Source organism: Neolamprologus brichardi, chromosome 14 (genome assembly GCF_056152115.1).
Source record: "Neolamprologus brichardi isolate AB-2024 chromosome 14, ASM5615211v1, whole genome shotgun sequence".
Taxonomy (NCBI): domain Eukaryota; kingdom Metazoa; phylum Chordata; class Actinopteri; order Cichliformes; family Cichlidae; genus Neolamprologus; species Neolamprologus brichardi.
The window spans coordinates 9431314-9444379 of record NC_142117.1 but is presented as its reverse complement, the minus strand read 5'-3'; the positions used below and the strand labels follow the sequence as shown (position 1 = coordinate 9444379).

The window sequence follows — 13066 nt, the reverse complement described above, 5'->3', positions numbered from 1 at the left end:
TAACCGTGTTAGAGGGTCTGTCTCCCATCGTGCTTTGCGCCGTTATCAAAGTCGACCACCTGCAGTTTGTTAATCATGCTGGTGTAGGTGTGAAATGAAGTGTTCAAACTCGGCTATGTGGCTCGCTCTCTGCTGAAGCCTTTTTTTTTTAAAATTTGGTCACGGTCAGCCATTTTGGAAAGTCCAGTTGATGTTTACTCATCTCAGAAGAACTCATAAACTTATCTAGTCCAATTCAATCTAGTTCGTATCGATTAGGATGGCAATCACTTCCAGTTTGTGTGTTGGATGACAAACTTTTCTACAGATTCAATTGAAGCAGTTACCAGAACAACAGGTTGGCATGCAAAAGCCTTAATTTAGCTACAGTCAGTGAGCAGCGGTGCCTCTAGCTATTTAAAAGCAAACAAGGGAGAGATAAATCCAATTCTAGCCGAAGAAAAAAAAAATGGCACTGTTATTTCGGTGTTGCAGTTATTTTAAAGCACTCTTGCTGTATTGTCACTCCTGAGCCCTGTTTTCTGTGCTTTTATTTCAAACATGTAATCACAAATCTAAGCCTCGGCTCCAAAAGTTGTGCCTGCGGTGATTGGAATGAGAGGGTAAGCACGCTGTCAATAGGACTAATTTAACACACGCCAAGACGACTGGCCTCAGAAAGCACTGCCAATTGCGCCCAGTTAGGAAAATAACAAGTTTAATTTGTTTTTAACCCCAGCTGGCACCACTGTTTATGGCTAAGAGGCCAACACCAGGCTTCAGCTTATTATTTAGTCAGGTCATCAGTCTAAACGCTAATTAGAATTGTCTCCCTGCCGGCTCTTTTTTTTTTTAGCGTGTGCACATAAGTGTGTTTGTGCTGTTGGGGAAAACCTCCATCTCCTTGAATGTCAGAAACTTAATTGTACATATTTGGACATGAGCATAAATCGCCCTCTTTTTTTTAGATAAGAATAAAGCAAGTGCAGCTGGCCAGGAGAGATAAAACTTAATTTACCACAAGGGAGGCAACTCATGCCTCCGTACAAACCTTCTTCTTCTTTTTTTTACAGTGGATTAAATTACAAACCTATTAAGATCTTAGTTAGCACTCTGTGTGTGTGTGTGTGTGTGTCAGACTGATGTAAAAACATACAAAGCGCTTCTCAGTATGTAATTGTATAGAGTACAATATGCTGTCTTTCTAAATAACTTCACTGTAGGTTCTAATGACCATTAATAAGCATTATATGAAATTCTCCTTTGAATCTAATCGCTATTGTCATTTGGCCCCTCAGTCAAAAGGTCCTAAAGTTCAGACCAAAGTGATTTTAATTAGAAGTTATGATCATATTATCATATTATCAACTATTTAAGGTTACCGGTCCCTTTGCCCTTAGTTGTGTGGTTCTGGCGAACAGCCATCATGGGTGGTATGTGCAGGGCTACAGGGATCAGAGGTAAATGCAACTCACATGGCAACTGTGAGATTCCAGACTGCTATAAGCCAATGCGTGTAGTCAAATGTTTGTAGTTATATATTTATTTGCATTATTGTCATACTGTTTATTTACTGTACTGTAGAAAGTGAAAAATGTTGCAGCGTATGATTAATGCCATTTTTTTTCATAAAGGAAAACAAGTTGCAAAGCAATCCTAAAGAAAAGATATTCAAACCCATCATGCAGATGTATGTTCCTACTTTGAGTCTTTGAGTTTGGGTCCCTTGATTCTTCTGTGAGTTAGTTCACTTGTGTACTCATGTATTCATTTTAATGCCTTATGTCTCCTTGTTTCACCCGTTTCCTGTTTTACTTTGCTAATTAGTTGTTGTTTTTTTAGTTTTGCTTTGAGTTTTACATCTGCTCGGGGTTGCCATGATTCCTGCCAGCTATGCATTGTTTCCCTCCTATTTGCATTTTCTTAATCAGCCTCCTGTGCACAAACCGAGTCTACCCTGTTTTATTTGTTTGATTGTCTGCTGTTTCACCTTTCCTCTGTTGTCTCATCTCTCGTTTCCCTCGTGTTTTGGTCATCCTAATTCCGATCTCTAAAATTTTTTTTTAATTTATTTTGCTTGTTTGTTTTGAATTATACTCCTGTATTTTTGGATAAGTTGTCTTTTCACATTGCCATTTTGTTTTTAGCTCTTAATAAAGGCGGCTTTTCATTTTACTCTTTGTCTGCCTTTGGGTCTGGCTTTAAACGAAATCACATCACAACCCTACATATCTGAAAAAAAGGAACACCAATAAATGCACTTACTGTCATGAACTGTTGATTCTCTCTTCTGCTCTCTCCATTACCGTGTATCAGTGAATGTATATATGTAGCAGGGGTTGGGGGGCTGAATAAGGTGAAGATAATCTCAGTCGGCAACAAGTCCTGACATTATTAACATTTGAAATTCTGGTAAAACCACAGCCAGCCTAAATCCTTTTAGACAGCTGGAAAAATAGTCTCGACAAGAGAAGTAGTACTGATAACGTTAATGGCTACACTCACTAAACAAGCACAGGGGGAAAAGGGTTTGACCTATCTTGCCTTTTAGTGAGGAAATATCTCTCCTGGCTCTCTATTCATATTGATAAGGAGATCCTGGATATGCTTAATTAACTCCATACAATCTTTTATTTTGACAACAATCAAATACAAAGCATGGATGTCTTTGTGCTTGGATGCTTGTGTCTATTCATTGCTCTGTGCACGTGTTCATCTGTGCACATGTGTAGACTCGGATCACGTTTTGCATCTTGCAGTCTCGCAGTATACCTTTTTTTGTAGTTATAAGGAGTCGACATGGCTTGCGGCAGTAAGCTGTGTGTTGATATTGGCTGTGATTGGGATTTCTCAGCACGGCCACAAGAGTGTCAACACATTGGCATGCTGCACTCTATCAAGGCTTGGTGAGGTTAAGAGTGCAGCAGACGAGTTGAGAATCACTTCAGATGAGGAAAACAAGCTTGCACACAAGGTTTCTCAACACTGTGCATAAAGCTGTATCTCTGAGTTAGCTGATTATAACACACAATAACAATTAAAATGTACACACACACCCATATAGTTCTGCTGTAATTAGAAGCATATTTCTCTTGTTTTAATCAGTTTCCTATCAGATGTTCTGTGCTATATGAGTATAAAAGATGCTCTTGACACGTAGACAGGCAGATTTAAATGTTTGCATTTTAACACGTATTACAGATTTAATAAAAATACATACTGCTCATTCGCAACTATCTTAAAAGAGGCCTATGTTTTTCTTATTTGTGTACAAGACTAACAGATGGGCTTTTATACTCTTGGCTCTGTAAATGACAACTCTACGAACACAGAAGCCCCACCCTGCTATTCAACCTTTTGTTTGCATGGGCAGCTAATCAGAAGAAAGCTGATTTAAAAGTAGCTAAAACAGCTTGTTTCAGACTGCTTCAAAAGCCAGTCAAGGACTTATTATTTCAAACTATGAGTGATGCAAAGTTACTCTAGTGAATCTAGAGCTAACTCATTGGGCTAGCAAAGATCACTTTAGTTTTAGAAACACTGGGAACAGGTGCCCAGGTGAAGAATGTCACAGGAAGGAACATCATCAGATGTGAAATCATCAGCGGTGACAAAATACAGCCATTTTTAAAGCAGAAGTACAGATACTTGTGCTAATAAATACTGTGAGTAATTTTAGAGCCTGTATTTTTTCTCTTTTACTCAAGAAAACAATTTGAATCAGTGTTTTAACTTTTACCAAAGTAAGAAAGTAAAAAGTAGGTCTTTGAAAGGAAATTTCTACCAGCCAGTTTATACTGCAGTTAAAAAAACACAAACTGTATATGGGAATACAGTTTTCTAAACAGAAAAATGAATCCAGTCATGGGTTAAAATGGGATTCTGCAGGTGAGAGAAACCTAAGTTCTGTTGTAGTGGCTCAGTGTGGGGAAAACCCACAATAATTTGTATTGAGAGCTCCAGCTCTCTCCTTCCTCTCATATCGTCCTTCTTTCTCCATCTCTGAATGTAGATATCTTTCATTCTTTTCTCTGTCTGTGAAGTACAGCAGCTCGACCTTTATGCAAAAGAAACTGTTTGAGTGATTGCTAATGTTGGTTTAGCTGACACAAATGTTGCATTTGAAATTACAAAAAAGGAAAACAACCAAAAACCACTGATCCCTGTATGCTCACCCTTTTCTGTATTGATAGCTGAATTCAGCAGTACTGTGACAATAACTTAAAATAGGTCGTTCCGGACTATTTTAACTGCTGATTGTGGTGCTACAAATGATGCATGAATTGTGTTTTTTACTCTTTTTGCTCTTTGTAAGCCCCGATGACGGACACACCAGTATAACTGTCTTTTATTTGTTTTTTGTCTTCCATTAAGGATCAAATTTGTTTGATGCTTGAATGCACGTGGTGATGTAAAATAAAAACATCCCTTAAATGTCTTAAAAGTAAAGTAGCGATTTAAGTAGAAAAGACTGTAAAAATGTAGAGAGTAAAAACAAAAAGTTGCCAGAAAAATAAATACTCAAATAACCTAAAGATACCTGAAGTACGGTATGGAAAACATACAAGTACAACAGTGTTGTACAGCTACCTTTATAACTCAAAGCTAGAGCGCTCACCCTCTACAACCCATCCTGCTGTGTATAAGAGAAAATCACTCTTTCCCAAGTCTGAAGATATGGCTCGATGCCATAGATGCTAATAAAGTTACAATGTAAGTAAAGGTCAAACTGTTGATCCCATTACCCTTCATAAGGAAAATGACAGTGATGGCTGGCCTCAGTGGCCTGGTGAGAATCAAAGCAGCGAGGTAACACTGTGAACCGCAGTGGCTTCGCCTGTTAATAGGACCTTAAATCACTTTATGATCTACATTATTTAACAACATTCATCTTTTGATGCAGTCATCCATAAGCTGATAATAATTTGCATCGCGCCCTTCATGTTTCATGTCCTTGACGCTGAACGGTAAAGACTAGTCTGTTGCTGACTGTAGGGTCTCAAGTCTAACTGACATTCTCCTCAGCTCATAGGACAGTCAGTCAATATTATCATCATTTCACTGTTGTAGCTGTGAATATTATCAACAGCTCATCTAGGTGAATATAAATGTCACCCCTTTTGCTATGCCTTCTTAGCAGTGCACTCTTAAGAACAGTTATCTTGGTTCATCCTCCCACTGGGAACTGTAATTCCTTCTGCAAACATTTATAATTATCACCTCAGCTTTCCCATCAAGTCTAGAAAACATACACGCGTGCACGGGTGGATGACAACACTCCTGGTGCACCCATTTATCTAGCATCTCATTGCTAAGCTGCAATATTGCTCTGACATGAAGTCCACGATTGCCTGAGCGTGAAGGGGAGGGGTGGGAGAAAGCGTGAGGGGAACGAGGGGAAAACAGCAGCTCTAATACGGCAACTGATAAGAAGAGTAAGCGAATGCAACCTAGGTGAAACCCTTAACCTGGATCTCCCTATCTTCATTTTCTTTTTTTCGTTCTCATTTCCCTCTACTTATACACCTCCGTCTGGAATTGCAAATCAGCCCATACAGTATGTTTTTTTTTTACAGGTGAGGTGGGAGATAAGGCGTGTTGGGCATATCAGCAATCTGAGCATGTTGTTCATTTCAATTTATTTATTTCATTCTTGGCATTTATTTATCTCCCTGTCACTGCTGGAATGTGTGTTTTCTTGTTAATGTACATGTGAATGTGAGAGGTTTTTTTCTTGTAAAAATGATAAAGACGGATGGCTTGTTTTTGTTGTGTGATCTGGCTCAGATTGCGCTGAATTCAAGTGTGCAGCCAAGGGACGGGTGGACACAGAAAATTCAGTTTGCTTCCACAAACACTTGAGTGTTTCTTAGAGGTTCTCCGTGAGGTGTGCTGCTGCGTGACTGTGAATTAAAGATAGGGAGCATTGAGACGACTTGAGAAACCTGCTGTTTGGCTTGTGTCAGTAGGCATTGATAGATGAGCCTGGAGTTGCTACCTGGAAGATGGACTCTAGAAGATCACAGAGCCATTCACCCTAAGGAGATAGACATGGAGACAAGTCTTGCTCGCTGAGCACAGAGATGGCGGTGAAAACAAGATAAGACATGAAAGAACACACTTAAGAGGGCACAAAGGATGTCAGTCAGTATAGGTGGAACTTAGTTTCATTAGTGGACACTGTAAGAAAAAAGAAACCTTGGAAAAGTGCCTTTTAGTAAAATGTGTTAAATAGGACTTTATTTCATTTGGTACACTGTAGAAAGTCATGTGCAAAAGTCCTGAGCTACCTCTCTTTTCTTTAGATTTTTGCTAGGAAAATGGTAAATGGATGCTGCAATTTATTGAAACGTGCAAATATACATGGACAAACAGTATATGAGGTAAAAACAGAGTTTGTACAAGTCAAATGAGTTTGAAAGTCACTATTTGGTTTGACCAGCTTTATTCTGCAACACAACCTGAACTCTCTTAGGCAGCTTTCTTGTAAGTAGTCTTCAGGAAGAGTTTTCAGTGCTTTCTGAAGGACATTCAAAGCTCTGCTCTTTGTTTCGTTTTCTGCTTCAGTAATGTTGAGGAGTGGCAAATCCCTCACTGATGGTGTTCCACTGTATGTTTTATCCAGGTATGCTTTTACTGCATTGGCAGTGTTTTTTGGAGCACGGTCATGCTACCAGTCAATTGCTTTCCAGATGTTATTGCACGGTTATTCAAAATTCAACTGTACTTTTCTGTGTTCATTATTCCATCAATTTTGACCAATTCCCCAAACCATGGCAGAGCCTCCACCGTGTTTTACAGTTGGTTGTAGACCCTCAGTGTTGTACCTTTCTCCTGATCTCCTCCTTATTGACAAAGATTTGAACTAAAAACTTCACATTTGGATTTATCACACCACAAGATCTGTTGCCACTGATTTCTAGTCCAGTTTTATGTAAGTTGTTATACATATAATGGAAGCTCAAGCTTCAGACACGTTTATATTGCGTAGTTTCAGACAGCTTTTTCTAGTCTTTGGCTTTTTATGATGTCAGTGTGATTTTGGATCCAACCCAGCACATGTTTATATTCACAGCATTAGTTGCCCATGGACAATTTTTGGTCACTATTAAGGGTAACATCTCTTTAAACTGAGGGTAGAAGTCAGTTTGCATATGTATATGCAAACTGCAAACTCCATGTCGTTGCCTCAGCCGGCTGACAGGTTTGAAAAGGTGCAGTCCTGCTGTGAGGTGACAGTAAGTAATATTTTAACTGCCAGTAGCACAAAGCTTCTCTATTAAAGTCCAAGAATAAGAAATGAAATAATAATTAATCATCATAGTTTTCCTTTAAAATATTATTTACGTTGTTTCAGCCAGACAAAGTAACTACTATTGGATGTCAGATTGTTCTGGTAGTATGTGAAATTAATGTTTTAGGTGACACAATATTTGGAAAAACAGAACCCAATACTGTAACAACAAACACTCAGTGGTCTGCAAAGTCAAGTTCATTTATGGCACATAGGAATAAGCAAGGCTTTTTTTGATCTTCTCTGGGTGCCCAAGCTGCAAGTGTTCTCTGTTTCCAAGCTTTAAACACACACACGCAGCTTAAGCCTCTTTGGCAGCACCCAGCATGCTACGTCCACTCAATGCCGGCTCTGACACAAGGCCGAGCAGTGCCAAGCCACTTGGCCCTCAGCAGGTGGTGTAAATCTGGGCATCCGTAGATAGCTGCGACCTCCACATTATCACCAACGGTAACTGCCAAATGACACCACCCTTCCCCCAAACGTGTCCTGACTCACACCAATAGTGAAAGGTCATGTATCATTGTCCTTGTTATGTCAGTAACACTTAAAACCTGCAGGAAACCAAACTGGCACACAGGTTTTCACACTTGATCCCGCCTCACATCTGGTGCTAACACAGCTTTATAAACTGATACCTACATACTTTCCTTTCTGAATTTGCATTTAACATGCACTGGCACACACGGTGACATCAGAAAGAGAGAGACTTGGCCTCTACAGAGATAAGTGATGGGTGTAATCAGTGGCTATTGTTAGCAGAATTATGTTGTCTAAGGAGATAGTTCTCTTGACAATAAGTATAATCTGAATCCGCAGTTTCAGCCCATCAGTGTAATAAGGTGCTTGCAAACGGATCCCTTTGGCAATAACCTCACATCCACCCATGGACAAAAGCACATGCTATAGATGGTGAGAAACTCAGAGTTTTTTTAAATCAGTGTCTACGTTGTTGTCTTTGTTTTTCTGTCTCAATGTTTTCCTCAAATTAGATTAGTCTCATTTAATGTAGCGAGCATTAGTTACACGGACAGATGATTGTTTATTTGTTTTTTAATGTAGAATTAGTGAACATACAATTAGGTCCAGAAAAATTTAGACAGAAATAACTTTTTTCAAATTTTGGCTCAGTACATTACCGATTTCAAGCCCTTCATTTCAATCAGTGAAATTTAGGCTTAATTGGGTTGTGATCAGGTGAATGACTTGGACATTTATAAATACATTCCTTTTCTTAGCTTTAATAAACTCCTGGGTTGCTTTGGCTGTATGTTTTTGGTCATTGTCCATCTGTATAGTAAAATACCGCCCAATCAATTTGACTGCATTTAGCTGGATTTGAGCAGACAGTATGTCCCTGAAAACCTCAGACTTTATTCAGCTCCTTCTGTCCTGTGTCACATCAATAAACACTAGCGTCCAAGCCATCACACTGCCTCTGCCATCATTGATGTTGATCTTGGTTTCATCTGTCCAAAGAATGTTTTTTTCAGAACTGTGGTGGCTTTTTTATATATTTTTTAGTCCAATTTTTTTGTTGGGACCAGTCCTTTTTGTTCTTGAGGCTTATATGAGTGTCTTGCACCTTGCAGTGAACCCTCTGTATTTACTTTAATGTTCTTTATGGTAGACTTGGTTATCAATATGCCTACCTCCTGGAGAGTGTTGTTCACTTGGTTGGCTGCTGTGAAGGGGTTTCTCATCACCATGGAAATGATTCTGTGATCATCCACCACTGTTGTCTTCCGTGGACGTCTAGGTTCACCACTGCGTTCACCACTACTTTCTTTCTTTCTCAGGATGTACCAAAATGTCAATTTTGCCACTTGTAATATTGTAGCTGTAATTCCAATCAAAGTTCTTGGAAAGTGTGCACCATTCAGCAGGCTGTATTATTTGTCAGATAATTCCATTCAATGTTTCTTGAGATCCAACTCAAGAGTTCAAGTCATCAGAAGTAAGGTGAAACAGACACCTACTGCCTACAACTGCTTCTATTGATACGTGTGAGCCCCATACCAAATATTTAGCTTGCTAGGTCGGAGGTGGCGTTTATAAAGTGTCATGTGAGCACAGTGTCACCAGAGTGTAGCAGCAGCTGGAGCTGTCTGACTGAAGTGGCTCGCAGCTCTGCTTTTAGGCATCCATCTCTAGCCCTCTCAGTTTTCCTCTTTCTCTCCACGCTACTTGACAATTCCCCCGCCCACCCCCAAATCAATTCTAAATCCAATTAGTCATCGCATTAGACTGTGAGGAAAAGCACCACTGTGCACTGTAGCCTGACAAGTGTTTGGCTTCAGCTGCTGTTTGTTTTCCATGTGAGAGTTATTGATCAGAGGGTATGAGGGCACTGGGCGAGTGGTTTGGGTGGAAGGTGGAGAACCTGGTGAGATAAGTGTTATTGTAAAGGAAAATGTGAAACACTTGTCTGTTTCTGAATTGGAAAGGGAGGACATAAAAAGTGTGGTGTGCAGGGGAAAAGTTCTGCTGGTGTGGGAGGGGGAAGATCAGATGAAAGTGTGACTGAGGCCAACATCTGGCAACAGCTGGGGGTGGGGGAAAGTAGGTGAGAGCGGGAGATAAAGAGCGAGGGGTGGCATGAAGGACGGATTTTTGCAGGGTTGAAAACAGAGATAGATTAAGGGAAGGATAGTGGCACAGGGTGAGCGTTATTGCCTGAGGTTGAACGTGTCAAAACAAAAATGATGATGCCGAGCAAGGCCGGCAGGCTACCTGGGTATCTGGCAGCTTCCTCGGCCAGGGATTCCCACTCTGAGGTGCCAACATGAAAAGGAGAGAAGGGGATGGATAGAGAGTGGATGGCGAGAGGCAGGCAGGGAGAGGGAAGGCTGATTTTAAAGGAGGATAAACAAAGAGGACAGATCAAAGGGCCGAGCAGCCTCACAGTTTCACCCAAATCGTCGTGAAATCCCTCATGATGCTTTGGAGGCTCTCAGAGCCGAGCAAAGCCGAAACAGGAGTTTTGAGCATTACACCACAAAACACTTACAGCATGCTGCTCTGGGCAACAGCCCAGAAGGGATAATAATACAATAACACAATATGATGGTATTTAATACTCCAAGGGAAATTAAATTCAAGCCACACAGCACGGGGATGCACATCCATAAATGACTGCAGTGGAGGATATAGTGACCAATTAACATCCACAATTAAATGAGCAGAGCATATCACATCTATTGTTATCTCTGGAGAGTTTATCCATACATGCATATACTTATTTTGAACTGGGTCTCCAAAGAGAGATGGCATGTTTGCATATCAGATATCCAAAGGAATCCTTACACAAGAAATGCAGTGAGCAAAAACAATAAGCTGCTGCTTTATTTTATTACTCTTTTTTTGAGGTGAAGATATGAGATTTGAGAGAGTCTAGATATTGTTAAAAGTAACCTCTTCTACTTTTTTCCCCATATTGTCTCAGCCCACCCTTCATGTTTGTGCCGTGATTTCACTTGCAATTCCAATATTTCATCTAATATTTCCAGGGCAGAGAGCAGTGTTGCTGAATTATTTAGGGGTACCTGAAATCTGGAAAGGTTTCACACACACACACATACAGTACTAGCAACTTCCAAAATATAGACTATGCTGTCGATTTATGGCTCTGGGTGTTGATTTCTTGCTATTGAGGAGTTCAAGAATGGCCATTCTTGAACTCTGACCTAGGATGGAGAGAGGATGGAGAGAGGTAGATCAATCAGGAGAACTGACCCCCACACAGGCGCAAGTGCACAGTTACCTATAAATCAGGTCGACACAGACGGTGCTGTTGGTCAGTTACTAGGGTGAGCATTGTCATGGATATGTGACATTTCTATAAGGCGTCCTGCGGGGATTTAATTTGTAGCTCCTCAGTGCGCTGTCAGCAGCTTGTGCGTGCATTGTTGGATGTGCTCACGGGCAGCTGGAGCTTTTGTACGCTGGCCTTTATGCACCATTTGTGTGAATCAGCTCTCCCCACATATGTTTCCATCATCTCAATTCTGAGCCCATTCTGCTCCGCCCTGACTCGACCAATATCCATTCTTCTATGAGTCATCAGAGGTGTAGGTGGTATTGGGACCACTGTATTTTTAAAAAGTGAGGACTGACGGAAAGATACGAGCAAGAAAAGAAGACCAGGAATTGTGAAAAGAAAGAAAGAGCAGCACTACAGCGCCAATCTGCGGCTTTAATCAACATAGTTATGATCTTCTTCCTAATAAAGAATTAAGCTAAGGCAGCGTTTGTACATTATGCACTCTGTATATGCATTAGCAATGCGGACAGGCAGACAAAGAGTTCAATCAACATGCGTTGGCCTGATTACTTCCCTTCAATCAAATAGTATTCACTGAGATCACCAAGCACTGCCATGATGGAGGTCACGTGGAAAGGAAATTGAGACTGCACACCAAGGAGGATTAGGACAAGAAAAGATCTCCACAGGTGTGAAAGTAGTAGGCCTACACTTAGTTGCTCATGGCTGTGTGAACTGAAATAACTGGAAAAGTTTGGACTTTAAATTTCTGTTATTATTCATATTTTCTATGTGACTTTTAGTTTTTACTTTTAGCAGGTATTTCCTGGTTTGTTTCCTTATGTTTCTCGGTTTTTGTTATCTAGTTTCTGTTGATGGCTAAAGTTTGTTTGTATTCGCTTGCTTGTTTCAGTCACCCTGCCTTTCCTGTGTCCCATCGTCTTACCGTCAAGTCTCCATTTTTGTGCTAGGTGTCCCCATCTTTTGTTGCTTCCTGTTTTGTTTTGGCAGCTTCATTCTCTTGTGTGTTTTTTCTAGTTTGTTTTCCAGTTGTGTTTTTACCCTGGTGTTTCCCATATCAGTGATTACCTCCTGTGTCTGTTTGAAGCCTGAGTTTACTTTCTTTTTCACATCATACTGTTGTCTGCCTATGCATTGCCCCTTGTCTTGGCTTCTTGATTTTTTTTATCTTCTCTGGATTTCTTCAACCTCAATAAAGTCTCACTTTTTGTTTAACTTTAGCCTTGACAGAAGAGCAGTGGAAGCTACAAGCTAAGAGTAAATGGCTAATAGCATGGCTGTAGTTTTGGAGGCAGAGCGGGTCTCCAGTCTGCATGCCAAGTATCATTCACTAAGATATTCACCACAGTGCATCCATCCATCCACACAAGTTGCATAAAAAACACTTTGAGTGCTCAGTTAGAGTAGAAAAGCGCTTTATAAGAGCCAATCAATTTACCAGACATAAATCTACATCATGAATCATGTGATAAAATTGTCCACATATTTTAAGCATGTTTTGGTCACTTGCACAGCTGTTTTGTCACGTTGTGTTTTGTGCACTCTTGCTACATTTTTCTATTTGCTGGTGTTTTCTTAAATTGGAGTGCATTAGACCTCTCAGGGCCACCATATAATAGAAGCGTAATAGATATAACAGAGCAGCACTCACCTTTTAGCAAAGTAAGAGAGCAGCACATTTCAAAATCTGGTGTCTATTTTCAGAAATCAAGACCTGGTTACTCCAAAAAAGAATCTACAGACCTTATTTTGAGAAGTTTGATCAGGCAACTATTTTCTTTTGACCAAAATCCCAACAGCTAGCTAACATTACAGATATGCTAAGGGTATTAGCATCAATGTTACTATCCTGTCACAGGTACCAACCTCTTGTAGATTTTTGTTTGTTTGTTTGTGCTCTTCTCACTGGGCTGTACTTGGCACATGTTGTCTTTAGGATTTGTGATGTTTCGATGATCTTTTGTGAGGCTTCAGTTCAGCAGCACCCAAATGAAAATATGTTGACAGGT

General features: G+C 40.2%; 1 protein-coding gene across 1 annotated transcript in view; it reads left to right on the top strand.

Annotated features, from left to right (window-relative positions):
• LOC102783717 (calsyntenin-2-like) overlaps positions 1-13066 on the top strand; it is a 321541-nt gene that overhangs the window by 52538 nt on the left and 255937 nt on the right. The window lies entirely within an intron of this gene.